Source organism: Apium graveolens, chromosome 7, assembly GCF_009905375.1.
Source record: "Apium graveolens cultivar Ventura chromosome 7, ASM990537v1, whole genome shotgun sequence".
Taxonomy (NCBI): Eukaryota; Viridiplantae; Streptophyta; class Magnoliopsida; order Apiales; family Apiaceae; genus Apium; species Apium graveolens.
Window position 1 is genome coordinate 221165689 of NC_133653.1, and position 27654 is coordinate 221193342.

The window sequence follows — 27654 nt, forward strand, 5'->3', positions numbered from 1 at the left end:
TTTGCATCATTTGTCGGTAAAGCTTTAACTTCGACCCATTTTGAGACATAATCGACTGCCAGCAAGATGTACTGATTATTGCAAGACGCGATAAAAGGCCCCATAAAATCGATTCCCCACACATCAAAGACCTCGACTTCAAGCATCACATTTAATGGCATCTCATCCTTCCTTGACAAATTTCCCACTCTTTGGCAACGATCACACCTTAAAACAAACTGATGAGCATCCTTGAACAAAGTAGGCCAGAAAAAACCTGCTTGCAGAATACGAGCTGCCGTCTTCTCACCTCCATAGTGTCCACCATAAACCGTGGAATGGCAGTCTCGTAATATCCCCTCCGTCTCACAGAACGGGATACATCTCCTGATGATCTGGTCAGCTCCCTGTCTAAACAAATATGGTTCATCCCACATATACCACTTCACCTCATGCAGAAACTTCTTCTTTTGGGCGGATGTTAAATTAGGAGGCATTATGTTGCTGACGAGATAGTTTACAATATCTGCAAACCATGGTTCTTCCTCCTGAATTGCAAACAACTGCTCATCCGGAAAAGATTCATTGATTAACATCCTATCTTGTGAAGTAGAATCGGGATTCTCCAACCTAAAGAGATGGACAGCTACTTGATTCTCAGTACCTTTTCTATCTTTGATCTCTAACTCAAATTCCTGAAGTAAAAGCACCCAACGAATGAGTCTCGGCTTCGAATCCTTCTTGGAAACTAGATAGCGAATAGCTGCATGATCAGTAAATACTGTTACTTTCGTACCAAGTAGATAAGATCGAAATTTCTCAAAGCCAAAGACTATAGCCAAAAGCTCATTCTCAGTAGTGGTGTAGTTCAATTGGGCACCATTTAAAGTCTTACTCGCATAGTAGACCACATGGAAGAGATTTTTCTTGCGCTGTCCCAGAACTGCACCTACCGTATAAACACTCACATCACACATCATCTCAAACGGTTCTGTCCAATCTGGTGCTGTAATGACTGGTGCCGTGATCAAACTCTCCTTGAGAGTCTCGAATGCTGCCAAACATTCATCATCAAATTTGAAAGGCACATCTTTCTCAAGCAAATTGCACAATGGCTTAGATATCTTTGAAAAGTCCTTGATGAATCGCCGATAAAAACCCGCATGACCAAGAAAACTACGGATTCCTTTCACAGAATTAGGTGGGGGAAGATTTTCAATGACTCCCACCTTGGCCTTGTCCACCTCCAGACCCTTGCTAGAGACCTTATGCCCAAGGATAATGCCTTCACGCACCATAAAATGACATTTCTCCCAATTAAGCACCAAATTAGTTTCCACGCATCTTTTGAGTACGGCGCGCAGATTATTCAAACATTCATCATATGAGTGTCCAAAGACGGAGAAGTTATCCATGAACACTTCGACGTTATTTCCAATCATGTCAGAGAATATAGCCATCATACATCTCTGAAAGGTGGCTGGTGCGCCACATAACCCAAACGAAACTCTGCGAAAAGTAAATGTGCCAAATGGACAAGTGAAGGTAGTCTTTTCCTGATCCTCTGGTGCAATACAAATCTGATTATACCCGGAATAACCATCCAGAAGACAAAAATACTCATGACCCGCCAATCTGCCAAGCATCTGATCAATAAATGGAAGGGGGAAGTGATCCTTCCTTGTGGCTTTATTCAATTTTCTATAATCCATGCATACTCTCCATCCTGTAACTGTTCGAGTAGGGATGAGCTCATTCTTTTCATTTGCGACCACAGTGATACCTCCCTTCTTAGGTACACATTGTACGGGGCTCACCCACGAGCTGTCAGAAATAGGATAAATGATGCCTGCATCTAGCCATTTCAGAATTTCTTTCTTCACCACCTCCTTCATGATGGAATTCAGTCTTCGCTGCTGTTCCACAGTTGGCTTACTACCTTCCTCTAGCAGAATTTTATGCATACAATATGAAGGACTTATCCCCTTGATGTCTGCTATGGTCCATCCAATAGCCGATTTGAATTCTCTCAAAATCCTTAAGAGCTTGTCTTCCTCACTACCTGAAAGGTCAGATGAAATAATAACAGGTAACGTAGATGAATCACCTAAAAAAACATACCTCAAGTGTTCAGGTAATGGCTTGAGCTCCAAGGTAGGTGTTTCCTCTATTGATGGTTTGAGCTTCCCTTCAGCGTTCTTGAGGTCAGAAGTACCAAGAGATTCAAATGGTATGTCCAGCTTTCGCTTCCAGGGAGAAGCGTTCAGATATTGTAATTGCTCATTGCTATCTTCATCATCGCTGTCAAAATCCCCCACTAAGGCCTTTTCCAATGCATCAGACATTAGCATGTGATCGAGTTCCGAAGTAACCGCAGAATCAATCACATCCACTTTTAAGCACTCCTCATCTTCTGTAGGGAATTTCATTGCCTTGAATACGTTGAAGGTCACATCCTGATCTTGGACCCGCATAGTAAGTTCCCCTTTTTGCACATCTATCAAGGTACGGCCAGTAGCCAAGAAAGGCCTCCCCAAGATTATGGGAATCTTCTTATCTTCCTCAAAATCCAAAATAACAAAATCTGCTGGAAAGAAGAGCTTATCCACTTTGACGAGCACATCCTCAACTATGCCCCTTGGGTAAGTAATGGAACGGTCAACCAATTGTAGTGACATGTACGTGGGTTTTGGATCAGGCAGATCCAGTTTTTTAAAGATCGACAACGGTATCAGATTAATGCTTGCTCCCAAATCACAAAGGCACTTGTCAAACGTCAGATTGACAATTGTGCAAAGAATGGTGAAGCTCCCTGGATCTTTCAGTTTTGGTGGTAACTTTTGTTGCAGAACAGCGCTGCATTCTTCCGTGAGAGCAACGGTTTCAAGGTCATCCAGTTTCACCTTCCTTGAAAGAATAGTCTTCATAAACTTCGCATAACTAGGCATTTGTTCCAGAGCCTCAGCGAAAGGTATATTGATGTGAAGTTTCTTGAACACCTCCAGAAACTTCCCGAACTGTCTATCCAGCTTTTGTTGCTGCAATCTCTTAGGAAAAGGTGGTGGAGGATAGAGCTGTTTCTCCCCTGTATTAGCCTCAGGCAGAGTGTGTTCAACAGTAGTCTTCCTTGGTTCCGCCGCTTTCTCCTTTTGCTTAGATTCTTCACCTCTAATTTCAGCTTCTACTTCTTTTGCCTTTTCAGCATCAGCTACTTTTCCAAACCTTAAGGTAATAGCCTTGACTTGCTCTTTAGCTTCCTTCCTGCCTGGTACTTCCGTGTCACTGGGAAGAGTGCCAGGTTGATGATTGAGCACTGCATTGGCTAATTGGCCAATTTGATTTTCCAAGGTCTTGATAGAAACCGCCTGACTCTTGCACAACAGCTTAAGTTCCTCAAAATCAGCACTAGTAGGTGCAGCTGCACTTCCCTGTTGAGGATATGATTGTCTTGTAGCATACTGCTGTGGTTGCTGGAATCCAGGTGGGTTAAACTGTTTACTCACTCCTTGCTGATATGGTGGCTGAATAGCATTCTGATTATTCCCCCAGCTGAAATTTGGATGATTTCTGTTGTTAGGATGATAGGTCGCTGGCACAGGCTGCTGTTGTCGCTGATAATTATTCACATACTGAACAGATTCGTTTACAAGAGAACACTGATCTGTAGCATGAGAACCTGCACAAAGCTCACAAACCATAGCTATTTGATTAACTCCATACGTAGCCAAAGAATCAACCTTCATTGATAGCGCTTGGAGCTGGGCTGCAATAGCGGTGGCTGCATCAACTTCCAGAATACCTGCTACCTTGCCTGACGTCATCCTCTGAGTTGGGTTTTGATGCTTATTTGCAGCCATCATCTCGATAAGATTATATGCCTCGGTATAGCTTTTAGCCCATAAGGCGCCTCCAGCTGCTGCATCGAGCATGGGCCGAGATTGAGCCCCCAAACCATTATAGAAACCAGTGATCACCATCCAATCCGGCATTCCATGATGTGGACATTTTCTCAACATTTCCTTGTAGCGTTCCCAAGCCTCGCACATAGATTCTGTAGGTTGTTGCGCAAACTGAGTAAGAGCACTCCTCATAGCGGCAGTCTTTGCCATCGGATAAAACTTCACCAGAAACTTTTGCGCAAGATCTTGCCACATAGTGATGGACCCAGCTGGTTCAGAATGTAACCAGTCTTTAGCCTTGTCCCTTAGTGAGAATGGGAAAAGCCTCAACTTGATAGCCTCATCAGTCATGCCATTATACTTAAAAGTGCTGCAGATCTCGACAAAATTCCTTATGTGCATGTTGGGGTCTTCAGTTGCCCCTCCTCCAAAAGAAACAGAATTCTGCACCATCTGAATAGTGCCCGGCTTGATTTCAAAGGTGTTAGCTTGAATAACCGGATGAAGGATGCTTGACTGAATGTCATCAATTTTAGGCCGAGAAAAATCCATAAGAGCTGGATCAGCTTGAACAATACGATCTCCCATGTTTACTGGTTCTTTCTGCTCAGTTCCTGAATCTGAATCCTCAAAATCTAACTTCTCCGGAATATCAAGAACTTCGTCTGTCTCCTCAGCTGTATCTAAAGTCCTCTTGGGAGCACGAGAACGAGTTTGCATAAACGCTTGCTAAAGTACCTGAAACACAACCAAAAAAATATAAGTAACTACTACGTCCTAATCACTGAGTCCTAATGACCAATGATGGTAAGTACATAAACTAAACAAATACGCCGAGTCCTCGGCAGCGGCGCCAAAAACTTGTTAGGGCGAAAACACGCACTAATATTCACGCAAGTATACGCGTTCGCAAGTAATATAGAATACTTTCTAGTTCGTTCCCTCAGAGACTCAGACTAAATTATTGTCTAATTAAACTCACTCACCAATGTATGATTACTTCTCAATGTTAAGATAATAACACTTAAAATTGTTGATTAAATATTAACTATAATTAACTATTTAATTAACCACTTAACTAACACTTCAATTTATCAATAATAAAACACTCATGAGATCACAACTTCATTATTACTTCCTTCTATAGCCATTGTTATTACCTTTAGCATGTGACGGTGATGATATTAATCGAATAACACGAAACTGATAAAAGCCAACTTTCATTGTACTAATACCATTCTACCAAGCATCCACAATTAAGATAGAAGTTGAATAGTCATCAATTATGTTGAGTTCCTATATGTCTACAGAAATTGACAACACAACGATTTAAGCACAAGTTATTCCTTTTTGATTACATAGGGCAAATAAAACTGTTAGAGTTACCCACTAATCATGCACAACGTACATGAACCTATGCTAGCATGGCAAGTTCTAAATCTCAAGATCCACCGTCGCTTCACAAGAGATTAACACCCTATCTTATATGTTCGCGACGCACATAAGACGAATACGCACAACCAATACTAGATATCAAGCAATCATCACACACTAAAGTATTAAACAATTAACTAAAGAATTCCATAATAATTCCGTTGCAACCCCATGATCACGATTAGCCCATAATAGAACTTATCGCCATCATGGGTTCATATGAAATCATGATTAACAAATACAAGAAAATAATAACTAAACTAATTATATTAAAACAGAGTACGTCACAAGAGTAAATAAGTCAAAGCAAGAAAACTAGCATCCAACATTACAACGAAACAAGAATCACAAGAAAATATGCTTCCTCTTCGTTGCGGTGTGCTAAATCGGTCTTCTTCCTTATCTCCTTCGCTTCTTGCATAAAACACAATCTAAAACATAATCCCCTTAATACTCTCTGTGAAAACGTCTCAAATCTACCTATATAATAGTCCCATAAAACTCAGATTACATAGAAGTTGGAAGCCAAACAGAAGTAGAAGTCTAAAATAATTTATCTTTTTCCCCGACCCTGCGCGGCCGCTCAGCATAGCTGCGCGGGCGCGCATGCCTCTACTGGAAAAAATCCAAGTTTGCTCCGTTTCTTCGCCGTAATCTGCCCGTTCCTTTCCTCTCGCAATGGTGAACACATGCCAAGGCTTATTCTTGATGATTCCTCCCCCAAATGCAACTAATACCCTGAAATGCATAAACACTAGAAAAACGCATCAAATACACAAAATACTTGATTTCAAGACACCAATTTAAGCCATTTTAAGACGTTCTAAGTGGTATAAAATGCCACTTATCAATTATCTGATAAGTGGAATTGATGTTTGGGTGATTAGATGTGATATTATTTGAGTATTTGAATTTTTATATGTCCAGAATAAAATATAGATAATTATGATATTTTTCTGGTAATTTTTGGACTGTTATATGATTTTATATTGATTTATGAATTATTAATTATTTTTGAGTAATTACCAAAATTATTTTATAAAGCCGGGAATCTTCCGACTTCAACCGTTTTTGCCTTTTTACAACCCGAAACTCTTCCGAAAACTCCTTTCTAACCTAACCTGGTAATTCCGGACATTTTTCGTGTTTTGACTTTTTCGATCCGGATTACGGTTTGACCCGTGCGCGGCCCGGCGCAAGATTTTTGATACGATAGTTATTTCGGTAATCAATAAAACCCGTATTTTTGAGAGACGGGATATTTTTACATTATTTTCGTATATAGTGTTTTATAAAAAGCCCGGTTTGGATAATTATCCAATTTTGGTATTGAATCGGATCGTTATTGCAGTTACTTAGCGGCTAAGCAACTAATTTAATGATCCAAAATGATCCAGAACGATCCAATATTCCATAAATATAAATAGCCTATTTCTTATTTCGTTTATTCATTTTTAACCAGTTAAAATACCGTAAATACAGAGAAAACCCGAGAAAACCGATACGTTCCCGAGAATCAAACACACGAACGAAGGCGTTATCGAACTCCGATTCGGGCGTTCAGCATATCAAAACGAAGCTCTCGAAATCTTCTTTCTGAAACAATCATCAGTTTTTGTCCAGAAATCATGGTAATTTTCTTATTTATTTATTTATATTCGAATTATTTAATAATTAAATTATGAAAATTTGTTCTTGAGGTTGTTGATATGATTTGATGATTCCATGTTGTAGAGCATTTTTTCTGGTCAATTTGGTATATTATACTTCCAAAATAGAGTTCAATATCATGTAGTAATTAAGATTTGATTTTCTGAAAATTACTTGAATATGTGTTCTTGGTGTTCTTGAAGAGTTCTGAAAATCAAAGTCAATTTTGAAGGTGTTATTGAACACCAAATCACAAGTATTTGTAACCGTTGTGAAGCCCTTGATCTGTTCTACCTATTTCAACTATCAAATCGTTTAAACGACTGGTAAATTTCAAATTCGTATTTTAGGGTTCTAGACCCGAATTGGGGCTTTTTGATTTTGGAGTTATTGGACGAATTTGATGATAAGAATAGCTTCCAGATGTGATTTAGAATTGATTTAAATAATTATTGATATCAAACGATTCCTAGAAATACCTAGCCGAGTTCATGAAATTTTTAAAATTTTAATTCGATTTCTTAGGTTGATTATTAATGTTATGATGTTATAATTAATTGTAAATGATTATATGTATCCTCAGCTTTATTTTGATATGTATTTCATGAATTTTGGTTAAGAAATGGATGAAATTCGAATTTGGCCGGAGAAACTTGAACTTTGGATTGATTTTGGCCGGATTTTCTGTTGCGAGTGTTGTTTGATGATGTTATGATTGGTTTTGAGTTTCTGGTAATGCGTAGAATGAATTAGGTGCAAAAACGAGCTTGAATGGTGTAGGATTGGCTTCGTTTTGGTGTTGCCGGACGTCGGCCGGTTTCTGGAGTTTCCCAGATTCCGGCGACGTTCTTACCACGCCGGTCACCTTCTCCAGTTCTCCGGTGAACCTTTCCCCTGCTGTAACCACCGTTTGATCTTGCAAACCTGAAAAAATTTCCTGAAATCTGTTTCTGGATTTTCTTTTTATAAATAATTCAAAAATCATATTTTCATTTCTAAAAATTCATTTTTAATTCCTAAATTCATAATTTTAATTCCAAAATTCACTTTTAATTCAAAAATAAATCTAATTTATTTTATTAATTAATTTTAATTAGTTCTTAATTATTTTAATTAATTGATTAATTTAATATTAATTGATTAATTAACTTAATTAATTATTAATTGATTTTAATTGATTTAATAATTAGATTTAATTATTTATTATTGATTTAAAAATCCCGAAAAATAGTTCGAGCTTTAAAATATTATTTTAAATTATTTTCCAAGCTCGATAATTTTTATAAAATTATTTTAGGGTGTTCGAACCCTATTATTTTATTATTAAATGATTCGGAGATCGTTTTTTATTCCGAAAATGTTCAAAAATTCATATTAAATCAACCGTTCGTCCGTTTAATAGGAAACGAACGCGTACAGACTCTGAAAAATATTCTGCTTTCAATAAAAATACTTTCGAGACCCAAATCCTTTTGTTTCGAAAGGTCGCTTGTCTTACAAGTTATTCTGAGTCGATTATTGATCGATAAATCATGTTATTGACCCGATTTCAGTTTTAAACATACCGAGTCGGATGTTTTGATGAACCGAGTCATATGTGATATGAATTATGTGATACATGGACTATGTGCTTATGTGCTATGTGAATTATATGCATATGTGGGTCAAAAGTCCTGTGATTATCTGTTATAATTAAGTGTGGGCTATCGTATGGGTAGACGATAGGCTTTTGACGCGTAGTTCGTCGAGTGATTATCGATTAGACGATTAAAGTTTTATATTTTAATTATAGAGGCGGATCTCTCGAGTTGATCGGGACAAGACGTTGGATAAAGAGTAAGATGGAATGGCATTGGATGTCTGGCTTCTAGCAATCGCAGGAGCAGCATATCGGTATAGTGTTGAAAAGAAGACGGTGATGCTTTGAGACAGAATGTCAGAATAGATGCGTGTTTGCGAGTGTGACTAACTACTAAAACCCAAAGGCAAGTATTTCTATCATCACATATTGTTCAAGTGATATTTATTTTAAATCTTATCATGCAAGTATTGCTTTCCCTATTCAATTCAGAATAGATAAATGTTTTACATATCGCTGATTCCGTTCATGCAAGTATTCTTCTGCTATTCTATGTTCAAAATAGTTAAGTGATTTTACTTATCAAATTACTGGATTTATAAATATTTTGGGTTTTGAGAAAAATGAGTTGGTTTTGCGAGTATTCCTGCCCAAGTAAATGGGGAAATAAAAGTTTATAAGGGTGTCGAGTATTATGACCCCTCTCAATAAAATGTTTTAAGATTGGATGATCACAAATTGCGTAAGAGGCCGTGGCGGCGGTCCAGTGTGAGCTATGTGTTATACAGGATATAACAACTTGCTAGGCCAATATGTGCCTTGGGTGCCCCATTTGTTTAGTTGGATATGCTTAGGCATACCGGTGTTGCTCCGCGGCTGATCACCGGCGGCAACATACCGTCGTTCGAGGATTCCAATCTAAATTATTATATTGCTTTTGATAATCATAGAATAAATGATTTATCAAGTGTTTTGGTTTTGGATAAAAGGTGAAATGCAGTTTTGATTAAATTTCTGCCTGAGGTGGATATTTAGGTTGTTGTTATATATCAAAGGTGGTATTAGTATAGATGATTGATGTTGACTTTAGTATGGAATGTTGTGAGCATCAAAGTTCGTATTGATATCTAATTTGATATGACAACAAAATAAGTATTAATTTCAAGAGTTCAATTTTAAATAAAGTTTATGATTCAATCCATAATCATTGTTTCATGTTATTGTTGTTTACGATATTTCCATAAACACTGTTTTACGAGTTTTATTCTCGTCAAGATTCAAAGTATGGCTGAAGAATTTTGCTCGAAAATATCAAAAAGAGTTTTGAATACGGTGATAAACAATTATCCAATTCTTTAATAAAATTTTCTGATTCAGCAATTATGATTTTAAATGTTCTGCGCTATTGTAGATGTCGGTTTTATATCAAAATGACCCTATATATATTATAATGATCTTGCTGAGCATTTCTTTCGCTCATACTTGCCTGTTTTTAAATTTAACCTCTAGTGAGGATTAGCTTGCGCTATTTAGCTGCGTAATTCGAGGAAGCAAAGAAGAAGCTTTTGGAAGGTGGTTGGTCCAGGGTTTGCAGACTAGTGTAAGTTTTATTGTATAAAGTTGTTTATATTATATTATATAATAGTGAGTTGTATATATTATTTGGGCCTAGTATACTTCATTTCGAAGTTATACTAGTGGGTTTAGTTTTGATTTGGAATTTATTGAACAGAGTTTTGAAAGAAAGTGAAAAAATTATTTATGGAATTTGGATTTCTTGTTTCTAGAACTGTAACCTTAAAAGATCTTGGTTTAGTTTGGGGTCATTTATGATAAATATCTTCCGCTGACATTCATTTATTGATTTAACAGGTTAATTTGGATTGAGATTTCATAGTGACGACCAAATCCTCTGACCCCGGATTTGGGGGCGTTACAGGTTGGTATCAGAGCTGAGGTTATAGTAAACTAGAAACGAGAGTGTGTAGGAGTGTGTATAGCTATGTGTGAACGTTTGAGCTCATATCGAGTTCGTGTTGGACTATCGGATATAGTACCAACGATTAAGTTAAGATAAGGCAGATTCGTTTGAGATGATTATATTGAGCTGGATAGAACTCCGGGAGGCTGCAAACTTCTATTGTGGAATTTTCTGAGACTACGATTCGACGACGATGGAGATTATCGATATCCTTAGAACATGAAGAAGTGTCTAGAATCGGATGACGAGTCAACAGAAGAGTTCAAATAGAAGATAAATATTAAGAGCTTGGCAATACCTTCTCTTTTTATAATTTCTTTTGACTTCTCTCAGAAAGGGATATCTGTTGGAGGATATATTCCCTAACACTCATTTTCAATCATAACTGTGTTTTAAATGTGCCAGAGGTTGTCATGAAGCCTATTTTTTAGGTTTTGATAGCTCTGCTAAGTTATGATAATTTAACTTCCACTTTTCTTATTTGGTGGATAGTTTCTTGGTGATGTGACACCACTTGCTCATTTTGTGCCAGAATTTTATTCTCTGGATTTCATTTCCTTCAGAAATATCAGCTTTGAAATCTTTTCAGTTTTATTCATTTGATTTTGAATTCCTCTAATGCTCTTTTATTCTGACTGAGATGAACAACCCTAACTTTAGGGGACACAAGGTATACCTGTCTCTGTGATAGGAGTTGGATGGGACGTCATCACCTGTGTGTGTTGTGACTACAAGAAGGTTAACAACCTTTAGTAGTGTCTTAATTTGGACACGCAATACCAAGTTCATTTGATCATATTGATCTCTCAGTTATTCTTTCATTTTAACAACACTTTTTCACAAATTCAGATTATGTTCCTGTATAAAATTCTTTTCCCTTTGAAATTCCATGATTATATTATTTCAAATACTCGAAGGTATGCCAATCAAATTGAGATGAGTTATTTAGGTCATTGGAAAGTAAGATGTTGAACGAGATTACCAACATCAACAGTGGGATTGCAATGCGATTAGAATATCAGTGACGTATAACGAAGTTAATCTGTTTCTTTACTCCTCTCTTTTTCTTTCTCTCTATCTTTCTTTTCTTCTATCTATTTTTCTTTCTTTTCTTCTTTCTCGCGATCAGTAAAAAGTGATTCTACTGAAGAATTGGTCAAAGGGTGTGAATGGAACAGTGGTGCATAGTGAAGCTCCTGTAAGAGTTTTCTTATACAAGGAATACAAGATTTATTCGAGATTTTGGAAAATTGAGGTTATTTGGAAACGGAAATTTGTGATAAGATCCCTAGTGCTCTCTTCTGCTGATTCTGAGGACGGAATCCTTATAAGGGGGGTAGATTGTAATATCCCATATTTTCAGATATTATTTTTATAATTATTTGGAATTGTTTATGTGATTTTATGTGAATTTTGGTGAATTATCTGATAAGTGGAATTGATGTTTGGGTGATTAGATGTGATATTATTTGAGTATTTGAATTTTTATATGTCCAGAATAAAATATAGATAATTATGGTATTTTTCTGGTAATTTTTGGACTGTTATATGATTTTATATTGATTTAAGAATTATTAATTATTTTTGAGTAATTACCAAAATTATTTTATAAAGCCGGGAATCTTCCGACTTCAACCGTTTTTGCCTTTTTACAACCCGAAACTCTTCCGAAAACTCCTTTCTAACCTAATCTGGTAATTCCGGACATTTTTCGTGTTTTGACTTTTTCGATCCGGATTACGGTTTGACCCGTGCGCGGCCCGGTGTAAGATTTTCGATACGATAGTTATTTCGGTAATCAATAAAACCCGTATTTTCGAGAGACGGGATATTTTTACATTATTTTCGTATATAGTGTTTTATAAAAAGCCCAGTTTGGATAATTATCCAATTTTGGTATTGAATCAGATCGTTATTGCAGTTACTTAGCGGCTAAGCAACTAATTTAATGATCCAAAACGATCCAAAACGATCCAGAACGATCCAATATTCCATAAATATAAATAGCCTATTTCTTATTTCGTTTATTCATTTTTAACCAGTTAAAATACCGTAAATACAGAGAAAACCCGAGAAAACCGATACGTTCCCGAGAATCAAACACACGAACGAAGGCGTTATCGAACTCCGATTCGGGCGTTCAGCATATCAAAACGAAGCTCTCGAAATCTTCTTTCTGAATCAATCATCAGTTTTTGTCCAGAAATCATGGTAATTTTCTTATTTATTTATTTATATTCGAATTATTTAATAATTAAATTATGAAAATTTGTTCTTGAGGTTGTTGATATGATTTGATGATTCCATGTTGTAGAGCATTTTTTCTGGTCAATTTGGTATATTATACTTCCAAAATAGAGTTCAATATCATGTAGTAATTAAGGTTTGATTTTCTGAAAATTACTTGAATATGTGTTCTTGGTGTTCTTGAAGAGTTCTGAAAATCAAAGTCAATTTTGAAGGTGTTATTGAACACCAAATCACAAGTATTTGTAACCGTTGTGAAGCCCTTGATCTGTTCTACCTATTTCAACTATCAAATCATTTAAACGACTGGTAAATTTCAAATTCGTATTTTAGGGTTCTAGACCCGAATTGGGGCTTTTTGATTTTGGAGTTATTGGACGAATTTGATGATACGAATAGCTTCCAGATGTGATTTAGAATTGATTTAAATAATTATTGATATCAAACGATTCCTAGAAATACCTAGCCGAGTTCATGAAATTTTTAAAATTTTAATTCGATTTCTTAGGTTGATTATTAATGTTATGATGTTATAATTAATTGTAAATGATTATATGTATCCTCAGCTTTATTTTGATATGTATTTCATGAATTTGGTTAAGAAATGGATGAAATTCGAATTTGGCCGGAGAAACTTGAACTTTGGATTGATTTTGGCCGGATTTTCTGTTGCGAGTGTTGTTTGATGATGTTATGATTGGTTTTGAGTTTCTGGTAATGCGTAGAATGAATTAGGTGCAAAAACGAGCCTGAATGGTGTAGGATTGGCTTCGTTTTGGTGTTGCCGGACGTCGGCCGGTTTCTGGAGTTTCCCAGATTCCGGCGACGTTCTTACCACGCCGGTCACCTTCTCCAGTTCTCCGGTGAACCCTTCCCCTGCTGTAACCACCGTTTGATCTTGCAAACCTGAAACAATTTCCAGAAATCTGTTTCTGGATTTTCTTTTTATAAATAATTCAAAAATCATATTTTCATTTCTAAAAATTCATTTTTAATTCCTAAATTCATAATTTTAATTCCAAAATTCACTTTTAATTCAAAAATAAATCTAATTTATTTTATTAATTAATTTTAATTAGTTCTTAATTATTTTAATTAATTGATTAATTTAATATTAATTGATTAATTAACTTAATTAATTATTAATTGATTTTAATTGATTTAATAATTAGATTTAATTATTTATTATTGATTTAAAAATCCCGAAAAATAGTTCGAGCTTTAAAATATTATTTTAAATTATTTTCCAAGCTCGATAATTTTTATAAAATTATTTTAGGGTGTTCGAACCCTATTATTTTATTATTAAATGATTCGGAGATCATTTTTATTCCGAAAATGTTCAAAAATTCATATTAAATCAACCGTTCGTCCGTTTAATAGGAAACGAACGCGTACAGACTCTGAAAAATATTCTGCTTTCAATAAAAATACTTTCGAGACCCAAATCCTTTTGTTTAGAAAGTTCGCTTGTCTTACAAGTTATTCTGAGTCGATTATTGATCGATAAATCATGTTATTGACCCGATTTCAGTTTTAAACATACCGAGTCGGATGTTTTGATGAACCGAATCATATGTGATATGAATTATGTGATACATGGACTATGTGCTTATGTGCTATGTGAATTATATGCATATGTGGGTCAAAAGTCCTGTGATTATCTGTTATAATTAAGTGTGGGCTATCGTATGGGTAGACGATAGGCTTTTGACGCGTAGTTCGTCGAGTGATTATCGATTAGACGATTAAAGTTTTATATTTTAATTATAGATGCGGATCTCTCGAGTTGATCGGGACAAGACGTTGGATAAAGAGTAAGATGGAATGGCATTGGATGTCTGGCTTCTAGCAATCGCAGGAGCAGCATATCGGTATAGTGTTGAAAAGAAGACCGTGATGCTTTGAGACAGAATGTCAGAATAGATGTGTGTTTGCGAGTGTGACTAACTACTAAAACCCAAAGGCAAGTATTTCTATCATCACATATTGTTCAAGTGATATTTATTTTAAATCTTATCATGCAAGTATTGCTTTCCCTATTCAATTCAGAATAGATAAATGTTTTACATATCGCTGATTCCGTTCATGCAAGTATTCTTCTGCTATTCTATGTTCAAAATAGTTAAGTGATTTTACTTATCAAATTACTGGATTTATAAATATTTTGGGTTTTGAGAAAAATGAGTTGGTTTTGCGAGTATTCCTGCCCAAGTAAATGGGGAAATAAAAGTTTATAAGGGTGTCGAGTATTATGACCCCTCTCAATAAAATGTTTTAAGATTGGATGATCACAAATTGCGTAAGAGGCCGTGGCGGCGGTCCAATGTGAGCTATATGTTATACAGGATATAACAACTTGCTAGGCCAATATGTGCCTTGGGTGCCCCATTTGTTTAGTTGGGTATGCTTAGGCATACCGGTGTTGCTCCGCGGCTGATCACCGGCGGCAACATACCGTCGTTCGAGGATTCCAATCTAAATTATTATATTGCTTTTGATAATCATAGAATAAATGATTTATCAAGTGTTTTGGTTTTGGATAAAAGGTGAAATGCAGTTTTGATTAAATTTCTGCCTGAGGTGGATATTTAGGTTGTTGTTATATATCAAAGGTGGTATTAGTATAGATGATTGATGTTGACTTCAGTATGGAATGTTGTGAGCATCAAAGTTCGTATTGATATCTAATTTGATATGACAACAAAATAAGTATTAATTTCAAGAGTTCAATTTTAAATAAAGTTTATGATTCAATCCATAATCATTGTTTCATGTTATTGTTGTTTACGATATTTCCATAAACACTGTTTTACGAGTTTTATTCTCGTCAAGATTCAAAGTATGGCTGAAGAATTTTGCTCGAAAATATCAAAAAGAGTTTTGAATACGGTGATAAACAATTATCCAATTCTTTAATAAAATTTTCTGATTCAGCAATTATGATTTTAAATGTTCTGCGCTATTGTAGATGTTGGTTTTATATCAAAACGACCCTATATATATTATAATGATCTTGCTGAGCATTTCTTTCGCTCATACTTGCCTGTTTTTAAATTTAACCTCCAGTGAGGATTAGCTTGCGCTATTTAGCTGCGTAATTCGAGGAAGCAAAGAAGAAGCTTTTGGAAGGTGGTTGGTCCAGGGTTTGCAGACTAGTGTAAGTTTTATTGTATAAAGTTGTTTATATTATATTATATATAGTTGTATATATTATTTGGGCCTAGTATACTTCATTTCGAAGTTATACTAGTGGGTTTAGTTTTGATTTGGAATTTATTGAACAGAGTTTTGAAAGAAAGTGAAAAAATTATTTATGGAATTTGGGTTTCTTATTTCTAGAACTGTAACCTTAAAAGATCTTGGATTAGTTTGGGGTCATTTATGATAAATATCTTCCGCTGGCATTCATTTATTGATTTAACAGGTTAATTTGGATTGAGATTTCATAGTGACGACCAAATCCTCTGACCCCGGATTTGGGGGCGTTACACTTATCATCCTCAGACGAATGGTCAAGCTGAGGTATCTAACAGAGAGATCAAGCGCATTTTGGAGAAAGTCGTATGTCCATCAAGGAAAGATTGGTCTTTGAAGCTTGATGAAGCTGTTTGGGCTTATAGAACAGCTTACAAAACTCCCTTGGGAATGTCACCATTCTAGTTGGTTTATGGTAAAGGGTGTCATTTACCTGTGGAGCTCAAGCATAAAGCATACTGGGCTTTGAAGAAGTTGAATCTGGATTTGGATGCGGCTGGAAAGAAGAGGATGCTTCAATTAAATGAATTCGACGAGTTTCGACTTCAAGCTTATGAGAACAACAAAATGTACAAGGAGAAAGTCAAGAGGTGGCACGATCGAGGTCTAGTGCTCAAATTATTTGTACCGGAGCAACAAGTTCTTTTGTTCAACTCTCGTCTCCGTCTTTTTCTTGGAAAGTTGAATTCAAGATGGTCAGGGCCGTTTATTGTCAAAACCGTGTTTCCACATGGAGCGGTGGAAATTTTTGAGGATAATCCGGGCCAAGCATTCAAGATAAATGGTCAGAGGTTGAAGCATTACTATGGTGATACGACAAACCGCGAGGTGGTTAGTGCGAGATTCTACGTCGAGCTAATGACGTAAAAGAAGCGCTTCTTGGGAGGCAACCCAAGTATGTTATACAATAGTAGATAGAGGAAACAAGAAGAAAGGAGAAAAATACAAAAAATCAGAAAAAGAAGAAAATTCAGGGCCAACTCCAGTGACCAAGCGTGCCCGCGCTGATCCAGCTTGCGGCCGCGCTGTTTTTCCAGAAGGTGAGCGCGCCCACGCTGATCTAGCGCGCGACCGCGCCGATTTTCCAGAAAGTGAGCGCGCCCACGCCATCCTAGCGCGCGGCCGCGCCGGGTCCCTGTTTGAAAAAAATAAAAAATAAAACAACAGTTTTAAGAGAAAATCGGGATTTTTAATTAAAAATCAATTCCAAACCGATTTTTACTCTTCCACATCCCATAATTCCCTCTCCAAATTAAACACATTATTCCCACGATTCCCATAATCAATTCCCACTTCTATTCCTTATCAGATTATGTTAGTCCCTTAATAATATGACAAGAATTACAGAAGGGGGGTTGAATGGAATTCTTGAAACTTTTTCTTGAAATAAAATGTTATAACTCAAATATAAATATAAGTGTATTGATTAGCACAATGCGGAATAAAAACTTAAGTGAATCAAAACACAAGTAATTAAAAACAAGAGTATTTAAAAACTTTCTGGTGGATTTGAATGATTCCACCAGAGATATACATTATATATCGAGAGAATCCTGTGTGCAGAAATGCTCACAACTGCTTACAACAATTGAACTTCTAAGACTACATAGAAATGCTAGGAATCCTGCTTACAAATGTTTCTCTGCTTTCTTGCTTAGATTGATAGTGTCTTAGTTGCTACTACTTGGTTTATATATCACCAAGATTACAAAGTAATAAGGCAAGATAATAAAACAAAAACTATCTAGTCTATTACAATGCTACTTCATTACTCTATTTCAGCATCTTTGAATATCTTCATAATAGCATGAAAATGGCAATGCTTCTTTGTTCTCGAAAACCCAGTTGAATAGGCTACCACATTCCATTTGCATCCACTCGACGCATGTGACTGTGTTGTCACTGTCAACAGATATTTGAATTCTTTATCCGTCGGATTCATGATCATCCGTCGAGTTATTGATCATCCGTCGGGTTGTCTATTTGATCATCCGTCGACTTCATTGTAGGTTATCTGTCGGGTAGCAAACTGACACTTGACTTCATTTCATTTATGCAGAATTACAAGACATCATCTATGTACAATTAATCAACCTATTCTGCATATCTAGTTAAAGTCAACAAGACTTGAATACTACTTACATAATTTATACAATGGTGAATGCAGAATCTATACACTTAAACTTTTATTTTCTCTTATTCAATCCCAATGGCACCCAAGAGACAAAGAACACAAGTTGGCAGCAACACCACCGATTCTTCATCTGCGGGTGGTGTGAGGCCCAGGTTTTCTACTCTTGAGGCTGTGGAGGAGTACACGAGGCTTATCTCAAAGCCTATTGCTAGGGAGCGAGGTTTTCTGCCATCAGAGAAGGATGGTAAACTGTTAGAGATGATTCTCGAGATGGGCTGAGTTTCTTTTTGTGAGGCGCCCGGTGTTGTGCCCATGAGTGTTGTGCAGGATTTCTATGCTAATGTCAAGACGGAGAAGAATTGCTTCACGGTGGTGAGAGGGAGGACTGTTAATTACAGTACTGATGCTATCAGGACGGTGATTGAGTAGCCCACGAGGAAGGTGGGTCAGGATACTTGGAACGATAAGACTCCAGAGGACTTTGATTTGGATCTCGCCGTTGCTACTCTCTGTGTGCCTGAGACGCATTGCAAGTTCAAGAGGGGCACTACTGATTACTCCACGTTCTCTGCTTCGTACATGAACAGGTTTTCATGGGCCTGGAACTCATTTATTTGTGCTAACATCATGCCATCTTTGCATGTGTATGAAATTACTATGGAGCATGCTCGTCTGCTATGGGGTATTCTTTAGGGTGATTACATTGATTTGGGGATGGTGATATATCAGGGGATTTTGAGATTTTTGAGAGGAGGTACTACAGATACTATTCCGTATGCATCCGTTGTGACGAAGTTGTGCGTGGCGGTTGGTGTTCATTGGCCCGCACATGAGCAGTTTCAGCTTTCCAGCACTCCTATCGACAGTTCTACATTGTTGAGCATGCAGGAGTGGTATGGAGGGAAGCCCGATCCTAAGGGGCTTGGGTACCCGTATGATCACCTGTCATGTGGTAAGCCTATGGAGGCAGCTACGGCGGGAGGTTCTCAGTATGCCCGTCGAGCAGCTTGGAGAGCTCAGTTAGGAGAGGAGGCTGGACCGTCAGGATCGCAGCAGTAACAGCAGCAACAGGAGGCAGCATATATTGGAGCTGGTTTGAGTTCGACGCAGTATAGGCGTCTTGCGAGGTGGATGGATGCGATGCACGACATCCATAGTTGGTTTGCACACCATCTCACCTAGGCACTTGGGACAACTTTTAGAGCCACCGGAGTTGACATCCAGTGGCCAGTTTTTGGTGAGGATTCCGTGTATCCGCCTCCAGAAATGCCTGACACTCCACCCGTTGAGGGTGAGGATTCTGATTCGCAGTAGGTATGTCTGATTCCGTACTATTACCTTCACTGAGGACAGTGAATATTTTAAGTTTGGGGGTAGTAGTTGAAGGAATATATTTTTGTGTGAGTCACATATAGTTGCATGTTCATGATAGTTTAGTTCATATAGTTTGCATATTTTGTCATATAGTTTTTTTTTATTATTTATTTTTGATAGTTTTATGTTATTTTGTTCATATAGTTTTCAAGCATTTGCATTATAACATGATCCCTCAGATAATTTTTCCGATTGATTTGTGATGTTGATGCTAGTGTAGTGATGTCATGTTTAGAGATGTTAAGTCGTATTAAGTTGATTTGCATGCTAGAGACACTTGTATTTCACTAAGTCTTATAGGTTGCTAGAATGCTAGATCATGGTCATGTTTTGTTTGTTTGTCGAGGTGTAATCGCTTATTTATATTTAGAATTTAGGATATTCTCTTAATAATAAAAGACATGGATATTTAAAAAATTGGAGAAAATTGTATTTCATTGCTAGTTGTGTGGCTATGTGTCAAATGGCTAGTAGCCGGCTCATATTCATATGAGTAGTCTAAGGTTGAATGAGATGGAGCGAAACGCACTCATTCAGAAATTCGTTGAAAAAAAAGAAAAAAAGAGAAGGAAAAAAAATAAGTGTTATGTATAATTAATCAGGAATGGGCTCTTAGTACTCGAGTTTAAGTTCTTAGGGGACTTTGTGCCTAGGGACCTAAGGCTTTTATAGTCTGGAATCCGCTAACCTAACGCTCGCTACATGGGTACTATTGTATAAGTCTTTTGTGGACCTCACTCATTAGACGATCAAATAAGCATATCTGTTTGTTTTATTGTGAATAAAAGCATAAATCTATATAAAACTCTGATATAAGAATTGAAGTGTTGTAAGTTATTCTGAGTCTAGATTTTATTCTGTTTATAAACTTGCGATTGTCTTGGTAAGTAGTGAGTCATGATTGTTGATCTAGTTGCGATTGTACATCTATAAGCAATTGCGCACACACACACACACACACACACACACGTCTCTAGTTTGTAAGTTGCTTTGTGAGGTTTGACTGATCTTTATGCGAATAATTGCATTTGCTGATGTATTGCTTGTCGATTGGTTTAGTTATTCTATGGGGATCGATGGATTCATATAGTTGCATCTATGTATTTTTGTTCTTGTTCTTTGAGTCTGTTTATGCTTGAGGACAAACATCGATTCAAGTTTGGGGGTATGTTGAGTAGCATTTATGACACTTTATAATGCTCTAATAAGCTTTGAATTGATACATTTGTACTCAAGTTGTTAAGTGTTTTAATTTGTTTTCGAGTGTTTTTGCATTTCAGGCATTATCTAGGTAATCAGGTGAATTAGCATTGTTTTGGTGCTAATTTGGTGTCAAGGTGGTGTTGGATTAAAAGCTCACGAAGAATGGCTTGAATCTGCAGAAAAAAGAAAAGAAGTCAGTTTAGGCAGAAGCCCAGCGCGCCCGTGCTGATCAAGCGCGCGCCCGCGCCCGAAGTACAGAAAGCCAACGCGCCCGCGCTGATCAAGCGCGCAGCCGCGCCGTGTCGGGTTTCAGAATTCCTGTTTTGAATAGAAGACTGATTTTCTGGAGTTCTATGCTGATCAGGGCTACTATATAAACAACTCTAGGTCGTTTTTAATAATATAACAAGCCAGAGACGAATCAAGGAGAGCCGTAAGAAGACCGTATTATCACGATTCAACTTAGACGAAGAAGATCTTGTATTACTTGTGAATCTTTGTTTTAAGTTGTATCTGGATGCTAGTTTTCTTATTTGTGAACCTTACTCTTGTTTTGCACTTGGTTTTATTTATTCGTTATAAAGACTACGTTTGTTATACCATGCTTTCATCGAAACCCATGTTAATGATGAGTCCATTATGGGCTAATCGTTATCGTGGGGTTCTAACGGATTTATTTATGGATTTCTTTAGCTAAATTGTTTCGATGTCTTAGTATATGGTGATTGTATGATAACCTAGTATTGGTTGTGCGTATTCGTCTTATGAGCGTCGCGAACTTATAAGATAATGTGTTAATTCTTAATAAAACGACAGTGAATTTAAGGATTTAGAATTTGCCATGCTAGCATAGGTTCATGTAATTGTTATGCATGATTTGTAGGTAATTTTAACCATCGTACTTGCCCTGTGTAATCAAGATAGATAACTTGCGCTTAAACCATTATGTTATCAAATTCTATAGACATATAGGGTCTCAATATAATTGGTGTCTATTCAGCTTCTATCTCTTTTGTGGATGTCTGGTAGTATGGTACTCGTGCAACGAAAGTTGGCGTTTATCAGTTTCGTGTTGTCTGATTAGTGTCATCACCATTGCAGGCTAAGGTTGAGAATACAAAGGCTATTGAATGAAGTATTTAATGAAGTTAGAATCCCATGTTTGTCATATATATTAATTTAATCAATCTTATTTTCTTAGTTATAATTATTAGTTTAATTCTTAGTTATAAACAACCTCAATTTGTTATCGTCTTAGCATTGAATAATAACCATACATTGTTGTTTAAGTGCGTGAATTAATTAGTTAACCAATACAGTCTCTGTGAGAATGAACTAGAAAATTTTCTATATTACTTGCGAACTCGTATACTTGCGTGTATTATTAGCGCGTATTTAGCGACTAACAGACATCTTCATTAATAAAATTAAAGTGATGATCCAGGAGGACACTCATTTGCTAAGGGAGCTCAAAGCAGGCCAAGAAGGAGATTTTCCTGAGGCATATCTTAAACCTGGCAAGGGAGTGACCTACATATCAACTACCAAGAAATGCAGACACTTTATAATCCCAAAGCATCGTGTCATGAAGAACAAGAAGATAATGACGGTGATTGAGACTGGGCTGAAAACTAAGAAGAATAAGAATGTTGAGGATCTTGAGATGATCATCATTTTTGGTAGATATCTTAGAAATGCTGATGTTAAAACTGCTACTAATGAAATAGAAGATGACAAGTATGATAATAAGCAAAAACAAGATAAATACAAATCTTTTGGCTCAAATTCGAGTCAATCTAGCAAGAGCAGTGGTAGTCAAAAAGATGTGAAGAAGAGGAAGGATGAAGACAAAAAGAAGAAGAGTGGAAAAGATGGAAATGGAAACAAGAAAGAAGCCACACAACAACGATCTACAACTTAACAAACTCAATGCAAACACCTAGCCAAACAAAAACTCAAACCATCCAAACCTCCAAGCCTAAATACCTTTACAAACTCACATCCAACTCTCTACTTAAAATACCTATCTTAGCCAACAAAACCTTCTTAAAAAAATTGACTAAACCCCCATCATTCAGACCACCATCCAAAACACACTTCAAGTCTACTGGAAGAAAGTCAAAGAAAACAAAGATTATAATAGGTGCACTATGGAACTATTTTAATCAAAAAGATTTTCTACCAATTTCAGAAGAAATTTCAGAACATGACTAAACAATCAACTAGCTGAAGATATAGTCAAAGTCCGTGTGGAAACTCTGGGAGAGGTGAAAGATGGCACATACAACTTACTCAACAGATAAGTAATTGAAAATTACTCAACCGTAGAACTTGAAAGAGTGATTAATCTGATGACCGATAAAGATGATTTTACTAGAATGAGGAAGGTTGAGCTAGCTAGAAGGTTGAAAGAAAGAGATGAAAGAAAAGCAAGGGAGAAGACTGAGATGAAATCAAATGCTATTAAAAAAGTTAAGGAGATGGAAATGTTTGAGAAAAGGTCAAATAAGCTGAAAGCTAGAGGATTGGACAGAGTTTCTGAAGATGGTGTATTTCTAAATATCAAGACTTACAGATTCTCAAGGTTCAGAGTCAAGTATCTTGATAGTTACCCAGTAAATGAATGGCTAAAGCTTGTGGAAGCACTCAGAGGTACTAAGATCATTAAAGAACTAGAGTGTCTTGATAGACTCAATGACTTGATTAGGTCTCAGCCTGGTTATGAAGACTTTAGCTAATTAAATAAACTCTTATCTCTTTATAACTGTTAAGTGACATCCATGTATAGAGGTCTATATCTTTATATTTCTGTTTGTCTTTCAAATTTTAGCTTAGGATTAGTCTTGTTATCAGGCATGAATTTGTGACAAATAGTCTTCTCACAAATTGGGGGGAATTATTGTGCAAGACATGCCTTCACATAACAACACTAAGTCACTTTGACAATACCAAGATTTAGTTGATTTGTAATCTTATGTATTCTGTAATGATGTTTCTTGAGTCTATAAAATTGTTAAGTAGACTGGACTGAAATATTTTTCAGTAAACAGCCACCAAGCCAATAATAGATTTCTGGAAGAAGATCAAGCCTAATCATGTCTCAGAATGAAGATAAAGTACTTGGTGAAGAATAATATTGTAGATTAAAAAATGTTCTAAGTCAAGTGTCAAGAAGAAATAGATCAAGTGATTTCGAGAAGTCTATCGAGAAGTCGGATAAACTTAAAGAGAAGTCACTCTAATTATAGAGAAGTCATTATACTTGTAGAGATGTCACTATACTTGTAAAGAAGTCCAAGGCTATGAAGAGAAGTGGAGATTGCGACAAGTGAAAACTGCATGTAGAGAAGTGAAGATATCGACAAGTCAAAACTGCATGTAGAGAAGTGGAGATATCGACAAGTCAAACTGCATATAGAGAACTAAAGATATCGACAAGTCAAAATGCATATAGAGAACTGGAGATATCGACAAGTCAAAATGCATATAGAGAAGTGGAGATATCGATAATTCATTCGACATATCGATATGAGACATCTCTATACAGTAATGCAGGTCTCGATAACAGCTTAAATTACATAATGCAACCAACTTGAAGATCCAATATTATCAGTCAACAAACCGTTCGATCATCAGAATGGAAAGTCTATAAATGCAGCTTGAGAAGTGCAAGATCAAGGGCTAAGATGAATTGGACAAAGGAAGGTTACATACCTGGAAGATTATATGCAGATTTGCTGCGCTTAAAATGGATATAGACAAAAGGACTTGAGAAAATGTGTTATTCCATTTTAGTACAATTTCTTTAAACTGTGCATGTTAATCTATAAAACATGTCACGGGTCCTTAGTTCAGTGGTAACAAAACAGATCTAAAAAATCTTGTATTTTTCAAGAGAAGTAGTTGAGTTCTTATTATTCAAGAACACAGATTTATAGCGCAACTAATTTGATTTTTAATAAAAGATATAGTAAGTTTTGATAATTGCTTATGTGTCTTCTACATTAAGTCAATTATCACTGCAAACAATATCTAGCTATTAAGTTCCATAGCCTAAATACCAAACTTAATTTTTAAGTAAGAAAAAACAAGAAACACACATTAACCCCCTATGTGCATTTCATACCTAACACTGGTTAAATTTAATTTTACATGTTTACTCGCTCTAATATAACTTGTTAATCTTCGTTGTAATAATTGTTAAGATATATTCTCTCTCGCTCCCTCTCCCTCTCCCCCCTCGCTCCCTCTCCCCCACCTCTCTCTCTCTCTCTCTCTCTCTCTCTCTCTCTCTCTCTCTCTCTCTCTCTCTCTCGCTCTCTCTCAATACACTTTGATATATCTTATCAATTGTTAGTTGATTTATTTGCTAGTCATATCTGCTCTCTGATTTTATAATGCCTTGATATAACTTGTTGACTATTTGTTCTTTAAATTGCATGTTATACTTGTTCTCTCATTTTAATATGCTTGAATATAACATGTCAATTTATTCGTGGTATATATATTGATTTTATTAGAATACTAATATAAGATTCTACAAAGGGTCTGCCTCTAACACCTTAAGATTTTAGAGTGACTGATTCCTTAACATGGTATCAGAGCTCAGGCTGGCAGAGGACTCGGGTTCGATCCCTGCCGCCCCCAATATTCTCACAATTTATCGTGGCACGAAGGCAAATTTATGCCCCAAAAGATGGCGTCTGTGATCCGCTCTCGACCCATAAAAGGGCTTTCGAGTGAGGGGGAATGTTTGAATACTAATATAAGATTCTGGAAAGGGCCTTTCTCTAACACCTTATGGTTTTAGACGAACTTGTTACTTAACTACTTCCGCTCTAGTTCTTGTAATTGCATTCATGATATATATATGTACATATTTGGCACACACTACAAATATATGTATTAACTCCCATGTTTATATATATATATATGCTTACTTGATTTAATGTGCCTTAAATTATATATTTATATATATATAATTTGTTTATTTACACTTGTTATATACATTCTTAAATATATTATTTATTATATAACATCTTACTAGGTTATTTGCACTTATTTTATTAATTAATAATTTGGTTACTATTATATTTGCCTATTGTATAATATATTCTTATATATTATATGTCTTATTTTACTCTTGTTATATCATGCTTAATTGTTTTATCAATTTATATAACTTGTTGTAAAATTAGTGCATGTATATTTCTAATAAGTTGGACTTGTTAGTTGTATGTTTGCTCTCTCAGATTAATATTTGTGTAATATTAGTTCATTTATTTACTTGTGTTATACCATGCAAATCGCCATATCTTTTGTATAACATGTTGTAAATTCCTTGCACTTATATTTCTATTAGGTTGGACTTGTTAGTTATATATTTGCTCTCTTGAATTAATATTGTTGTAATATTAGTTCAATTCTTTTATTTTATAAAAGGGAATTTGTAAATGTTGTATATTAACTTTTGCAGTTAGGTGAAGTGAATTGAGGTGATCTTTGTTCTAAGATCCAAGTCTTAAACACGCCGACGGGGAGTTGGGTATTTTTGCACCGTGAGGAAAAAGAAAGACCCAAGACCTATGAGTTAAGATACAAGACCGACAAAGGTTAGTGATACAAGGAATACACAAGGCTTACATAGGCTTTGAAGAGGTAACAGAGAGTTATCGTTTAAGATAGGTCGTGTAAGGATTCTTTATACATCAATTTGAGCAGGTAACGCGGAGTTACGCTCCAAGATAATTCTAATATATTTGCTACTTTACTTTGAGGGGGTAACGGGGAGTTACGGTCCAAGATAGGTTAGTAGTGGTTTCTACCTATATTTGAGATGGTAACGGGGAGTTACGCTTCAAGATAGATATTAGTAGGGTTCGTAAGGCTTCTCCGCCTACGTGAAATAGTGCGTTTTTAGTGATAACTTTCGAGATCGGGGAAGGTCTCGGGGACTGGATGCAGGGATGTACATATCTATTAGAGGTATATATATCGCGAACCAGGTGAAAAATCATCCCCGTGATTTGTTGCTCTTTTCTCTTTACTTGCACTTACAATTTGTTATATTGTTAAAACACATTTTCAAAAAGAGAAAATTTTGTTTTGGCAAAGTTTTTTGGGGCAAGTCATCTTAGTTTTTCAAATCCGCTCTACGGGGAGTTTACATAATTGTTCTCGCAGGGTTAAAATCAATGTCTTAGATCGGAGGATTTTAATAGCTCTCTAGCTTTCCTCCGGAAGTGGTTGGTTGATCTCGAACGGTTATAGATTACTTGTTTTCGTTAGAGTTACTTTAACGAAATTTTTTAAAAGCGCAATATAAATTTAAATCGGTGATAAGTTGTTCAACCCCCTCTAGCTTATTATTACGTCATAGCGGACTTCACAATAACAGAGATTGCCTTTGTTTATATCGAATAGCAAAATAGTATTTTTGCAAAAAAATAAAAATAATCATGTTTTTTGCAAATAACCCAAAAAAACATATTATTTGCAGAATTTTCAAAAATTGTAATTAAAAACTTTTTTTTGGAATAATGACCCTAAATCTCACAATTTGAGAGTAAATTATCTAAAATATGACAATTTAGCAAAATGACCCTTACTATATAACTGAATAACGCAACCAAATCTTACATTTATCACTTGTTTTATAAACCCCTCTTTTTAACCGGGTTGTGTGCCTATGAATTTTTTGAACGCATTATATACATGTGTTGAAATGAGAGAAACATATTAAAGAACCGCAAAGATTGCGTTTACTTGTAAAACGCACTTATAATACGTATTTTCAGTAAAAGAATAATTTTTTTTTCTATATTAAATATTTTAAAATTAATGAAAATGCAAAATATAGTTGTGTTTTTCAAAAACACGTATAAAAAAAATATTTTTTAGAGGGATAAAAATGGGT

General features: G+C 36.0%; 1 non-coding gene across 1 annotated transcript; it reads left to right on the top strand.

The window, feature by feature from the left end:
* Positions 1-3966: 3966 nt before the first annotated feature.
* LOC141675719 (small nucleolar RNA R71) lies at positions 3967-4073 on the top strand. Its single transcript, XR_012556358.1, has one exon. It is a non-coding gene; the product is annotated as a small nucleolar RNA R71 (small nucleolar RNA).
* Positions 4074-27654: the final 23581 nt, after the last annotated feature.